Source organism: Hyla sarda, chromosome 6 (genome assembly GCF_029499605.1).
Source record: "Hyla sarda isolate aHylSar1 chromosome 6, aHylSar1.hap1, whole genome shotgun sequence".
In the NCBI taxonomy this organism is placed as follows: domain Eukaryota; kingdom Metazoa; phylum Chordata; class Amphibia; order Anura; family Hylidae; genus Hyla; species Hyla sarda.
This window is the reverse complement of record NC_079194.1, coordinates 273,345,196-273,358,901: the sequence shown is the minus strand read 5'-3', so window position 1 is coordinate 273,358,901 and position 13,706 is coordinate 273,345,196. Positions and strand designations below refer to the sequence as shown.

At 45.2% G+C, this 13,706-nt stretch overlaps 1 protein-coding gene across 1 annotated transcript in view; it reads right to left on the bottom strand.

Moving 5' to 3' along the window:
* LOC130277069 (transmembrane protein 272-like) overlaps positions 1-2,317 on the bottom strand; it is an 89,712-nt gene extending 87,395 nt beyond the window's left edge. The window contains exon 1 of the mRNA XM_056527347.1: positions 2,299-2,317. The gene's annotated coding sequence lies outside the window, so the exon portion shown is untranslated. The remainder of the gene's footprint in view (positions 1-2,298) is intronic.
* Positions 2,318-13,706: the final 11,389 nt, after the last annotated feature.

The window sequence follows — 13,706 nt, the reverse complement described above, 5'->3', positions numbered from 1 at the left end:
TGGTGGAGGTTCAATGTTTTGGAGTTGTTTTGCCGCCTCTGGCACTGGGTGCCTTAAATGTGTGCAAGACATCATGAAATCTGAGGATTACCAATGGATTTTGGGTCGCACTGTACAGCCCAGTGTCAGAAAGCTGTTTTGCGTCGGAGATCTTGGGTCTTCATGCACGGCAATGACCCCAAACATACATCAAAAAGCACCCAGAAATGGATGAAACAAAGGGTTCTGAAGTGGCCAGCAATGAGTCCAGCTCTAAATCCCATTGAACACCTGTGGAGAGATCTTAAAATTGCTGTTGGGAAAAGGCGCCTTCCAATAAGAGAGACCTGGAGAAGTTTGCAAAGGAAGAGGGGTCCAACATTCCGGCTGAGAGGTGTATGAAGCTTATTGATGGTTATAGGAAGCAACTGATTTCAGTTACTTTTTCGAAAGGGTGTGCAACCAAATATTAAGTTAAGGGTGCCAACAATGTTTGTCCAGCCCATTTTTGGATTTTGGTGTGACATTATGTCCAATTTTCTTTTTTTGTTTAGTTCCAATACACACAAAGGGAATAAATGTGTATAGTAAAATATGTGTTACTGCAATCCTTTTCTGTGAGAAACACTTCATTTTCTAGAAAAATTTCAGGGGTGCCAACATTTACGGCCATGACTGTATTTCTTTATGAATTTCTTTTCTGTCTGAACACAGTGCTCTCTGCTGACATCTCTGTCCATATCAGCAGCTGTCCAGAGCAGGAGAGGTTTGCTATGGAGATTTACTTGTACTCTGGACATTTCCTGACATGGACATGTCAGCAGAGAGAACTGTGGTCAGACTCCAGAAAGAATTACAACTTCCTGTGAAGCATACAGCAGCTGATAAGTACTGGAAGGATTAAGATTTTTTTAATAAAAGTAATTAACAAATCAATTTAACTTTCTAGAGCCAGTTGATTTGAAAACATTTGTTTTCCAGTGGAGTATCCCTTTAAGGACTGGGCCAATTTTCATTTTTGCACTTTAGTTTTTTCCTCCTCCCCTTCTAAAAATCTACATGAGGACCTATATGAGGACTTGTTTATTTGCTTCACCAATTGTACTTTGTAATGACATCAATCATTTCATAACAAAATCTATAGCGAAGCCAAAAAAAAATATTTAAACGAGAAAAGAGGAGAAAAAGAGGCACAAGTAAAAGAATTGCCCGAATGTGATGCGCTGTGGGCACAACACCATGTAGGGCATAATAAACAGATCTGCATGCAGCCTGGATCCTCCGGTTGAAGGCTGGTTCACCGGTGAGAGATAGCAGCAAAAATGGCAGGTATAAAAATTGGATCCTTGGTTCGGCGCAGTACAGTAGAAGAAAAGTCCGAGACTTTTCTTCTACTGTACTGCGCCGGACCAAGGATCCAAATTTTACACCTGCCATTTTTGCTGCTAAAAAAAATATTTGAAAAAAAAAAACGCCATTTTGTCATTTTGGGGGCTTCCATCTACGCAGTGCACTTTTTGGTAAAAATGACACCTTATCGTTATTCTGTAGTTCCATACGGTTTTCCACATACAGGGCCATATGAGGGCTCATTTTTTGTGCCGTGATCTGTAGCTTTTATTAAAAAATTTATTTTGATGGGTCTTTTTGATTTCTTTTTATACATTTTTTTATGGTATATGAAGTGATCAAAAATGCACAGTTTTGGACTTTTTTTAATGTATACGCCATTGACCGTGCGGTTCAACTAACCTTATATTTAAAATAGCTCGGACATTTTACGCACACAGCAGTACCACATATGTTTATTTTTGTTTACATATTTTTTTATGGGAATGGGGGGGGGGGGTGTTTCTAACTTTTATTAGGGAAGGGGTTAAATCCCTTTTATTAACTATATATATATATATATATATACACCGTATTTTTCGCCGTAGAAGACGCACTTTTTCTTCCCCAAAACTGGGGGGGAAAAGTCGGTGCGTCTTATACGGCGAATACACCCACCCCTATCACAGCGGTCCCTGCGGCCATCAACGGCCGAGACCCGCGGCTAATACAGGACATCACCGATCGCGGTGATGCCCTGTATTAACCCTTCAGACGCGGCGATCAAAGCTGACCGCCACGTCTGAAGGGAAAGTGCCACCGCGGCGGTCCCGAACAGCCCGACTGAATAGCCTGAATGCCTACACTCTTCAATGCAATGCCATAGCACAGTGTTATCGGTCCTCCATTGCTCCCGCCTGCCATGGCTGACTAGAGCTCTGGATTACTGATCAGACGGCGAGGAGGCAGGTAAACAATTTTGTAGCTCACTTTTGGTTGTCAGTCGTTTGAAGGTTTAGCATATTTAAATAATATGTTAATGGTCCCGTATCACAGAACAAAATTAAATAAAAAGTGCTCACATAGTCACGTATACGCAAACGTGCTATTGCAATGACCGGACCCGTGCCTGTCTGAGCATCCCGATGTATTGGTGCCTTGGAGACACAGATTAGGGTGTGAACTCTGCTCTCTGTGGGGGAGATTTATCACAACCTGTGCAGAGGCAAAGTTGCCCAGTTGCCCATAGCAACCAATCAGCTTTCTTCTTACTTTCTTAACAAGGCTTATGCAAAATGAAAGAAGCGATCTGATTGGTTGCTATGGGCAACTGGGGAACTTTGCCTCTGCACGGGTTTTGATAAATCTCCCCCTATGTATTCACACCTTTCAATGTTAACTGAATGACTGAACACAGCTTGAAATCCTGCGCATCAAATCTGCGCAGAATACTGTACGTGTGAATAGACTCTAAGGGTTGGGTCACACGTGCCGTATTTTGCTCTTTCGTATTTTCCTACCCTTTCTTACGCTAATACACCAGCTGCCTAGTATTGTAGAGGTCCAAACTGTAGACCTCAGCTGTTGCAAAACTACTACTCCCAACATGCCCAGACAGCAGTAGTTGTAGTTTTGCAAAAAAAATTAATAAAAAAGGAAAAAAACTATTTTTGAAAAATCCCCTCCCCAATAAAAATGTAAATCACCCCTTTTTCTAATATTACCACAAAAAAAAACATGATTTTTTTTTTTTAAATAAACATATTTGGTATCGCTGCTTGTGTAAATGCCTGAACTATCAAAATATAATGTTAATGATCCTGTACAGTGAACGGCGTAAACAAAAAAAAAAAAGTCCAAAATTGCTGCTGTTAGGTCACATAACATTCCCAAAAAAATTTATAAAAATTTATCAGCTGCTGTATACTACAGAGGAAGTTCTTTTCTGTCTGACCACAGCTCTCTCTGCCGACACCTCTGTCCGTGTGAGGAACTGTCTGGAGCAGGAGAGGTTTGTTATGGGGATTTGCTCCTGCTCTAGACAGTTCCTGACATGGACAGAGGTGTCAGCAGAGAGCACTGTGGTGTGACAGAAAATAAATTTAAAAAAAAAGAACTTCCTGTGGAGCATACAGCAGCTGATAAGCACTGGAAGGATTAAGATTTCTAAATAAATTGTCCACTGGAGAATAAAAAAGAAAAATTATTTTTTTAAAGCAGTACAATAATAGAAAAGTACCGTATTTATCGGGTAAAAAAGTTTTTCACCCAAATATCCTTGGTAAAATGAGGGTGAGTGTGTGTGCATGTGTATACCCTGATAGACTGTTTCTGACCCCGCAGAAGCCCCCAGGAAAGGCAGGGGGAGGGAGTTCGTCGCTGCCCGCTTCTCTCCCCCTTCCTTTCCTGGGGTCTAGAGTCCTGCTGCCGCCGCTTCTCTCCCCCTGGCTATCCAGAGACTGCCGCCACCACTGCCCCATTGCCTCCCCCATCCCCGGTTTTATAATTACCTGTTCCCGGGGTCCGCGCTGCTTCTGGCTCCGGAGGCTTCCTTAGCTGTCACTGTGCGCCGGGCCACTGACCGTGACGTCGCGTTGAAGACGCCACTCATCATTGCTCAGCGCATAGCAACAACGCCCGAGATGCCGGAGCCAGAAGCAGCGTGGACCCCGGGAACATCTAATTATAAAACCGGGGATGGGGGAAGCAATGAGGCAGTGGCGGCGGTGGTCTCTGGACCCCAGGATAGGCAAGGGCAGAGAAGCGGGTAGCGACGGCAGGTCTCTGGACTTGCAAAAGCCACTTCAGTTCATTGATTTAAAGCGCCCGCTTTAAATCATTGAACTGCAGCGGCTTATCGGTGTATAACACGCAGATAGACTTTAGGCTAAAAATTTTAGCATAAAAAATTCATGTTATACGCCGACAAATACGGTATGTTGTCATAGCAATCACTTTAATTGTATTGACCCACATAAAAAAGAAGACATGTTATTTGCACAGTTAAGTGTACAGCGTGAAAACGAAACCCTCCAAAATTTTCAAAATTGCGGTTTTCATTTAAATTTCCTCACACAAAAAATTATTTTTGGGGTTTGCCGTACATTTTATGGTACAATGAGTGATGTCATTAAAAAGAACAATTGGTCACGCAAAAAACAAGCCCTCACATGGGTCTGTTTATGGAAATATAAAAGAGTTATAAAAGGATTTTAGAAGGCAAGGAGCAAAAAACAAAAACACAGGGTATTAGAAGCCAAAATCTATTAACAAACTGAGCTATAATAGTGAATTACACAAAATATATATATAATAATAATAATACTACCCGCACAATGCAGTCAGCATGTTGGACACTCTGCAAACAACAGTACATTTCCCCCCCCCCCCCCCCACCCCCCCCACTGTTGGGAATTTTCCCAGCGTCTGTACATATTCCAAATACGGTGTGAACCCAGTCACAAGACTTATTCACACCATGTTTTGTGACCCTGAGGCACAGATACATTAGGACAATGTAAAAATGACACGCAGACATATCCATCCATGCTCAGACAGGTACGGACCCAATTCATTTCAATGGCCCGAGTGTAATCAGTTGGCGACTACGTTTGGGTCATTTTCCTAGCGGATCCGAGTTTTGTCTCAGACTGAAGCTACTTTCTACGCAAATTTCTATTGAAAATATGGAAAAAAGAAACAAGGTGCGCTCCTAGTGGAGTATTATTAGGTGGGGTAACGTGTGCACGTGAAGTTGCACCTTACCGTGTAAAGTTGTGCTCAGTGTTGTTTTTAGAAAAGAAACCTCCTTTTTAAAACTTGTATTTGTATACTAAGTCTCTGTTGTGTCATGTGTTCTTGTGGTGCAAGCACAGAGACCTAGGGCGGTGTGATTAGGTATATTTACCTTTCTCCTGTGCCGGTACGATTTAAGTCCTTGCCCAACAGACCCATGACATCACTGAGGAAGAGCGCGCATGCGCTTGAAACCCGTATGACAAGGGAGGGTGTCCGTTTTACCGTGGAAAGTTTGTCGGATTCGGACCAAAATAAAGCTGCAACTTTTTATCCAAGTGCTGGATCAGTTTCTACTTTATTCACAACAACTCAGTGTGCCTGCAGTCCAAAGATGTGGGCGGCAGCCTAGACGTCCTTCACCGTGACCTCCAGGTCACGGTGCAGTAATGTAGATTAGAAAAGGAAAAAAAGAGGATGTTTTATCTGTTGGCGCCCAAGATTTCTGGTCCTGCTAATAGAATCTGTGTTCCAGCTGCCCGCTGCTGCTCCACACAGTCCAGGCTCGCAGCGCATCCATGCTCCGCATCCAGAGCGGGCAGCTGGAACACCGTTTCTATTAGCAGGACCAGAAATCTTGGGCACCAATGGATTAAACGTCCTCTTTTTTCCTTTTCTAATCTCTATGCAAATTTCTGTGGTACACCTCGGCAGACCAGGAGAATGGGATGCCAGTGTATGCCACAGCAAGACCCCTGCCGGACCTGTTTATTTGAACGTGCCGAAAGTAGTCTAAAAGTGACTATGTTGGCCACGATGGTGAGCGTATACTGCTTTTCCGTAGGACTCAAAAGCGAGGTCGACCATGCTCACGACTGGTCACTTTTAGACTGCGCTTGGAACCTTCAAGGTGATAGGTACAGCTGGGTCCCGCTGTGGTACACGCAGGCATCTCGTTCTCCACAGCTGCCGGCATGTGCCACAGAAATTTGCGCCACACTAGCCTGGTTTGCAGAACTTTTCAGTCGGAGACGAAACTTCGATACCTTCAGAAACTTACTTGAATGTAGTCACTAGCTGACTACGCTCGAGCCACTGGAATGAATTGGGGGGCTCGTGCCTATCTGTGCATCCCGACGTATCGGTGCCTTGTAGGCATAGATCGTGGTTAGAGATGAGCGAACTTACAGTAAATTTGATTCGTCACGAACTTCTCGGCTCGGCAGTTGATGACTTTTCCTGCGTAAATTAGTTCAGCCTTCAGGTGCTCCGGTGGGCTGGAAAAGGTGGATACATTCCTAGGAAAGAGTCTCCTAGGACTGTATCCACCTTTTCCAGCCCACGGGAGCACCTGAAAGCTGAACTAATTTATGCAGGAAAAGTCATCAACTGCCAAGCCGAGAAGTTCGTGACGAATCGAATTTACTGTAAGTTCGCTCATCTCTAATCGTGGTGTCAACTCTGCCCTATATGTATTGGCACCATAACGGTATAGTCACACTGAGTAATTCGAAAGGAGTCTCTGCTCGCGGAGCTTCCATCTGACGGCACTCACTATTGGCGGCGGAATTCGGCGCAAAGAATACACATGCTCAGTCTCTGCGCGGATCAATTTCAGCGGCGGCATTCTCCAACGCTGTAATTCCACAGCGTGAAGGGGTCCGCGGAAGACCCACTGACACTAATGTTAGGGGTCCACACCGCGGAATTCTGCGCCAATTCCTCAGTGTGAATATGAAGGAGCAGTAAAAAAGGTTGGGGCGCTCTCTCGTGGATGATGGGGGCGTGGTAAACTTGTCAAGAACCACTGCACTCTGGGTGGTGTGATGTCCCGCCGAGGTTATCAACAGGGACAGCACCTCACCTGGCGAGTGCAAAGTGGAAAATAATAACGGCAGTTGTGCTGCTCGAGACCCCCTGTCCGTGACCGCGAGGGGGTACGGAAATATTACAACCAGGAAGAGGAGAGTAGAAAATGGGGATACTAGACAAGCGCTACTGCTAGAATAAAAAGGATGCGGAACGCCAATAAAGCACAGGGCAGCTTATTGTGGTTTACAACAAACGGACAACGCGTTTCGGCACCAGCATGTGCCTTCTTCAGGTCCATAAAATAAATGATTTCAGCGTCCTGAAGCCTATGGTGTGCTGTGGTGGCGTGGCTGTGTGGATCGCGGCGTCCTGGCTTTTATGTGAGCACTGGTGGGAGTAGCCGGAAGTGCGCGATGTGCAACTTCCGGTCCGGCGTGCGGCAGCTGATTGAGCTGCGCGATCAGAGTCCTGAGTCTGATCGCGCAGCTCGATCAGCTGCCGCACGCCAGACCGGAAGTTGCACATCGCGCATTTCCGGTTACTCCCACCAGTGCTCACATAAAATCCAGGACGCCGCGATCCACACAGCCACGCCACCACAGCACACCATAGGCTTCAGGACGCCGAAATCATTTATTTTATGGACCTGAAGAAGGCACATGCTGGTGCCGAAACGCGTTGTCCGGTTGTTCTAAACCACAATAAACTGTCCTGTGCTTTATTGGCGTTCCGCATCCTTTTTATTCTAGCAGTAGCGCTCGTCTAGTATCCCCATTTTCTACTCTCCTCTTCCTCAGTGTGAATATAAATCAGTTTCCCAATGTAAAACTCCCTAGTGTCAAACTGTGGAACGCCAGCTCTTGCAAAACTACAACTCCCAGCATGCCCGGACAGCCGTTGGCTGTCCGGGCATGCTGGGAGTTGTAGTTTTGCAACATCTGGAGGTGCACAGATTGAAGACCACTGCTGTACATATATTGCATCTGCATTTTCCAGCATCTCATATCCTAGACCCCTGTGCACACGTGCGGTAGGTAGTACAAGGCGTCCATCACTTCCAACAGTTCTGGAAAGTTTCCCCTGATCTGGAGGAGAGACATCTACAATGCATTCGGCCCGTCCCGACCACTCCCCGGCCGCCAGAACTGAGTAGACTCCCCATAGCATCCGCAGATAACCGGGCCCCGTACTGCAGTCCTATGGCCTCTATACGACCCCGCCATACAGCGCCCCCCCACCCAGCCCTCACCTTGTCACAAAGCGCTTCTCCTCAGAGTGCTCGGCCCTGCCCGCGGCTCTGTCTGTCCTGGTACCAGTGCTGAGGACAGCGGAACAGCTGCAGGCCCAGCCCAGGACCGGCCCCTTACTGCACTGCAACAAGGGGCGGGAGGGAGCGCATTATAATTTGGAATCGGTTCAAGTCCCGTAGAGAGCGGTGAGTGAGGAGGGGAGAGGCCGGGAATACCTCACCCGCCCGTGTCTGTCATCTGCTAACGGGACGGGCCGCCTCATAACACTACAACTATAGGAAGAGCACAGCACGGACTCCTCTATGAGGAGGGATACATGGAGGATAACACAAATATTGGGGCATTACTGCAACCTCATCTCTACCTATCATCAAAGGGGGGCGCTACAGCTTTATATAGTCATGAACTGAAAATAACAGCCGGGAGGAGATGTTGGAAACCAATGAAACTTTATAGGTGTGATGGTAATGATGATATGTATAGTGTTGAACAAAAATCTAAATAAAGGACCTAAATGAGGGGTGGACATAACTAAGTTATGAATTTTTCAACTCAGTCAAACGGCTTGTCTGAGTTGAAAAATTCATATATAGTGTTGGGCGCGAATATTCGCATTTCGAATTTTTATCGCGAATTTGCGAATATATTCGCTATATATTCGAAATGATGAATATTGACTTTTTTTTTTGCACATGTGAATATTTGCATATTCCTTCTTTTCACTTGTGGGCCAATTAGAATGATGCAAATACACTTGTCAGAGGTTAACCCCCTTCCCGCTATTGGACGTATGCATACGTCCAGGCGAACTACACGTTCGCGCAAATGGACGTATGCATACGTCCAAGCGATCTCCTGCTCTGCCGCGGGCAGCGCAGGAGATCGCCGGCGGGACTCGGCTGTCAATCACAGCCGGAGTCCCACCGCAGCTGCCGGGGCCGCGATCGCGCCGGTCCCGGCAGCATTAACCCCATAGATGCCGTGATCAGCTCCGATCACGGCATCTATGGTGTTTGCAGGGGGAGCGCACTCCCCCTGCCCACTAACGGCGGCGCCGCGATACAATAAGGGGGATCGGGAGTGTCACCCTCGATCCCCCTGAAGAGATAGGAGTGAGGTGGCAGGGGTGCCACCCCCTCCTATCCCTGCTATTGATCGGCGGAGCGACCGACCAATAGCGGACGGGGGGGGTTAAAGTTCGGTTCCCCCGCTATGCCCACCCATCGGTGTCCGGGCACAGCGGGGGGAACCGTGTAGTAGTGGCGGCGGCGGTGGTCACTTACCCGGCGGCGGAGCTCCAGATGGCGGCGGCTGTGATCATGGCGGCGGTGGAGGCGAGTATGGCGGCAGCGTGTACGGGAGTCTGTTGCCTAGCAACATCTGCAGGGTGACAGTTTGGAGAGTGGTCTCTAAACTGTGGCCCTCCAGATGTTGCAAAACTACAACTCCCACCATGCCTTGACAGCTGTTTGCTGTGTTGGCATGCCGGGAGTTGTAGTTTTGCAAGATTTAGAGGGGTTCAGGCTAGAGATCACTGACAGTAGTCTCTAAACTGTAGCCCTCCAGATGTTACAAAACTACAACTCCCAGCATGCCCAGACAGCAGTTAGCATGCTGAGCTTTGTAGTTTTGCAACATCTGGAGGGCTACAGTTTAGGGACTACTGTCAGTGATCTCAAGCCTGAATCCCTTTAAATCTTGCAAAACTTCAACTCCCAGCATTCAGGAACAGCAAAAGGCTGTCTCAGCATGCTGGGAGTTGTACTTGCGTGCCTCCAGCTGTTGCATAACTACATCTTCCAGCATTCCCTTTGGCAATCAGTACATGCTGAGAGTTGTAGTTCTGCAACAGCTGGAGGCACACTGTTTGGGAAATACCGAGTTAGGTAATAGGTTCTATTACCTAACTCAGTATTTTCCAACCAGTGTGCCTCCAGCTGTTGCAAAACTACAACTCCCAGCATGCACGTTCTGTCAGTGCATGCTGGGAGTTGTAGTTTTGCCCCCCCCCCCCTCCCATGTGAATGTACAGGTTACATTCACACTGGCGGCAGATTACAGTGAGTTCCCAGCTTCAAGCTTGAGCTGTGGCAAATTTTCCGCCGCAGCTCAAACTCCTAGCGGGAGACTCAGTGTAATCCGCCGCCAGTGTGAATGTGGCCTAAAAACACTACACTACACTACACTAACACAAAATAAAGAGTAAAGCACTACATATACACACATACACTGCCCCCCCCCCCCCCCCAATAAAAATGAAAAACGTATCCTACGGCAGTGTTTCCAAAACGGAGCCTCCAGCTGTTGCAAAACAAAAACTCCCAGCATTTCCGGACAGCCATTGACTGTCCAAGCATGCTGGGAGTTTTGCAACAGCTGAAGGCACCCTGTTTGGGAATCACTGGCTTAGAATACCCCTATGTCCACCCCTATGCAAATCCCTAATTTAGGCCTCAAATGCGCATGGCACTCTCTCACTTTGGAGCCCTGTCTTATTTCAAGGCAACAGTTTAGGGCCACATATGGGGTATCGCCGTACTCGGGAGAAATTGCCTAACAAATTTTGGGGGGCTTTTACTCCTTTTACCCCTTATGAAAAGGTAAAGTTGGGGTCTACACCAGCATGTTAGTGTAAAAAAAAACATTTTTGTACACTAACATGCTGGTGTTGCCCCATACTTTTAAATTTCACAAGCGGTAAAAGAAAAAAAGCCCCCCAAAATTGGTAACACAATTTTTCCTGAGTACGGAGATAGTGGGCGCAAAGTGCTCTGCGGGCGCACAACAAGGCTCAGAAGGGAGAGTGCACCAAGTACATTTGAGGTCTAAATTGGTGATTTGCACAGGGGTGGCTGATTTTACAGCGGTTCTGACATAAGCGCAAAACAAGAAATACCCACATGTGACCCTATTTTGGAAACTACACCCCTCACGGAATGTAACAAGGGGTATAGTGAGCATTTACACCCCACAGGTGTCTGACAGATCTTTGAAACAGTGGTCTGTGAAATTGACAAATAAAATTTTTAATTTGCACAGCCCACTGTTCCAAAGATCCGTCAAATGCCAGTGGGGTGTAAACTCTCACTGCACCCCTTATTACATTCCGTGAGGGGTGTAGTTTTAAAAATGGGGTCACATGTGGGGGGTCCACTGTTCTGGCACCACGGGGGGCTTTGTAAATGCACATGGCCAAATTCTCTCTCCAAAAGCTCAATGATGCTCCTTCTCTTCTGAGCATTGTAGTTCGCCCCCAGTGCACTTCACGTCCACTTATGGGGTATTTCCATACTCAGAAGAGATGGGGTTACAAATTTTGGGGGGAATTTTCTGCTATTATCCCTTGTAAAAAAATTTTAATTTGGGGGGAAAACAAGCATTTTAGTGTAAAAAAAATTATTTTTTTTACATAAGCAAAAGTCGTGAAACACCTGGGGGGTGTTAAGGTTCACTTTATCCCTTGTTACGTTCCTCAAGGGGTCTAGTTTCCAAAATTGTTTGCCATGTGGGTTTTTTTTTTTTGCTGTCCTGGCACCATAGGGGCTTCATAAATGCGGCATGCCCCCAGAGCAAAATTTGCTCTCAAAAAGCCAAATATGACTCCTTCTCTTCTGAGCATTGTAGTTCGCCCGTAGTGCACTTCAGGTCAACTTATGGGGTACCTCCATACTCAGAAGAGATGGGGTTACACATTTTGGGGGGTATTTGTTTTCTGAATCGGGAGAAATTGGGCTTCAAATTTTTGGGGGTATTTTCTGCTATTACCTTTTTTAAAAATGTAAAATTTTTGCTAAACCAAGCATTTTTGGTAAAAAAAAATATTTATTTTTTTACATATGCAAAAGTCGTGAAACACCTGTGGGGTATTAAGGTTCACTTTATCCCTTGTTACGTTCCTCAAGGGGTCTAGTTTCCAAAATGGTATGCCATGTTTTTTTTTTTTTTTTTTGCTGTCCTGGCACCATAGGGGCTTCCTAAATGCGACATGCCCCCCGAGCAAAATTTGCTCTCAAAAAGCCAAATATGACTCCTTCTCTTCTGAGCATTGTAGTTCGCCCGTAGTGCACTTCAGGTCAACTTATGGGGTACCTCCATACTCAGAAGAGATGGGGTTACACATTTTGGGGGGTATTTTCTGCTATTAACCCTTGCACAAATGTGAAATTTCTGGGGAAACACACATTTTAGTGAAAAAATATATTTTTTTTTTACATATGCAAAAGTCGTGAAACCCCTGTGGGGTATTAAGGCTCACTTAATTCCTTGTTACGTTCCTCAAGGGGTCTAGTTTCCAAAGTGGTATGCCATGTGTTTTTTTTTTTTTTGCTGTTTTGGCACCATAGGGGCTTCATACATAAATGCAACATGCCCCCCAAAAACCATTTCAGAAAAATGTACTCTCCAAAATCCCCTTGTCGCTCCTTTGCTTCTGAGCCCTCTACTGCGCCCGCCGAACAATTTACATAGACATATGAGGTATGTGCTTACTCGAGAGAAATTGGGCTACAAATTCAAGTATACATTTTATCCTTTTACCCCTTGTAAAAATTCAAAAATTGAGTCTACAAGAACATGCGAGTGCAAAAAATGAAGATTTTGAATTTTCTTCTTCACTTTGCTGCTTTTCCTGTGAAACACCTAAAGCGTTAAAACACTTACTGAATGTCATTTTGAATACTTTGGGGGGTGCAGTTTTTATAATGGGGTAATTTATGGGGTATTTCTAATATGAAGACCCTTCAAATCCACTTCAAACCTGAACTGGTCCATGAAAAATAGCGAGTTTGAAAATTTTGTGAAAAATTGTCAAATTGCTTCTGAACTTTGAAGCCCTCTGATGTCTTCCAAAAGTAAAAACATGTCAACTTTATGATGCAAACATAAAGTAGACATATTGTATATGTGAACAAAAAAAATTTTGAATATCCATTTTCCTTACAAGCTGAGAGCTTCAAAGTTAGAAAAATGCAACATTTTCAATTTTTTCATCAAATTTGGGGATTTTTCACCAAGAAAGGATGCAAGTTACCACAAAAATTTACCACTATGTTAAAGTAGAATATGTCACGAAAAAAAAAATCTCGGAATCAGAATGATAACTAAAAGCATTCCAGAGTTATTAATGTTTAAAGTGACAGTGGTCAAATGTGCAAAAAAGGGCTGCGTCCTAGAGCTGAAAATGGGCTGCATCCTTAAGAGGTTAAAGGGGTATTCCAGGAAAAATACTTATGAGCTTCTGAAGTTAAGGTTGTTCTTTTCTGTCTAAGTGCTAACTAATGACACGTGTCTCGGGAACCGCCCAGTTTAGCAGCAAATTCCCATAGCACCTCTTCTAAACTGGGCGGTTCCCGAGACACGTGTCATCAGAGAGCAACCTTAACTTCAGAAGCTCATAAGTACTGAAAGGATTAAGATTTTTTAATAGAAGTAATTTACAAATCTGTTTAACTTTCTGGAGCCAGTTGAGATAGATACATATATATATATATATATAAGTTTTTTCCTGGATAACCCCTTTAAGAACAACATCCCTAGCAACCAATAGTAATGTTGCCCACCCCCTCACTGTTTTATTCCTCGAATACTCGAATATTCACATAT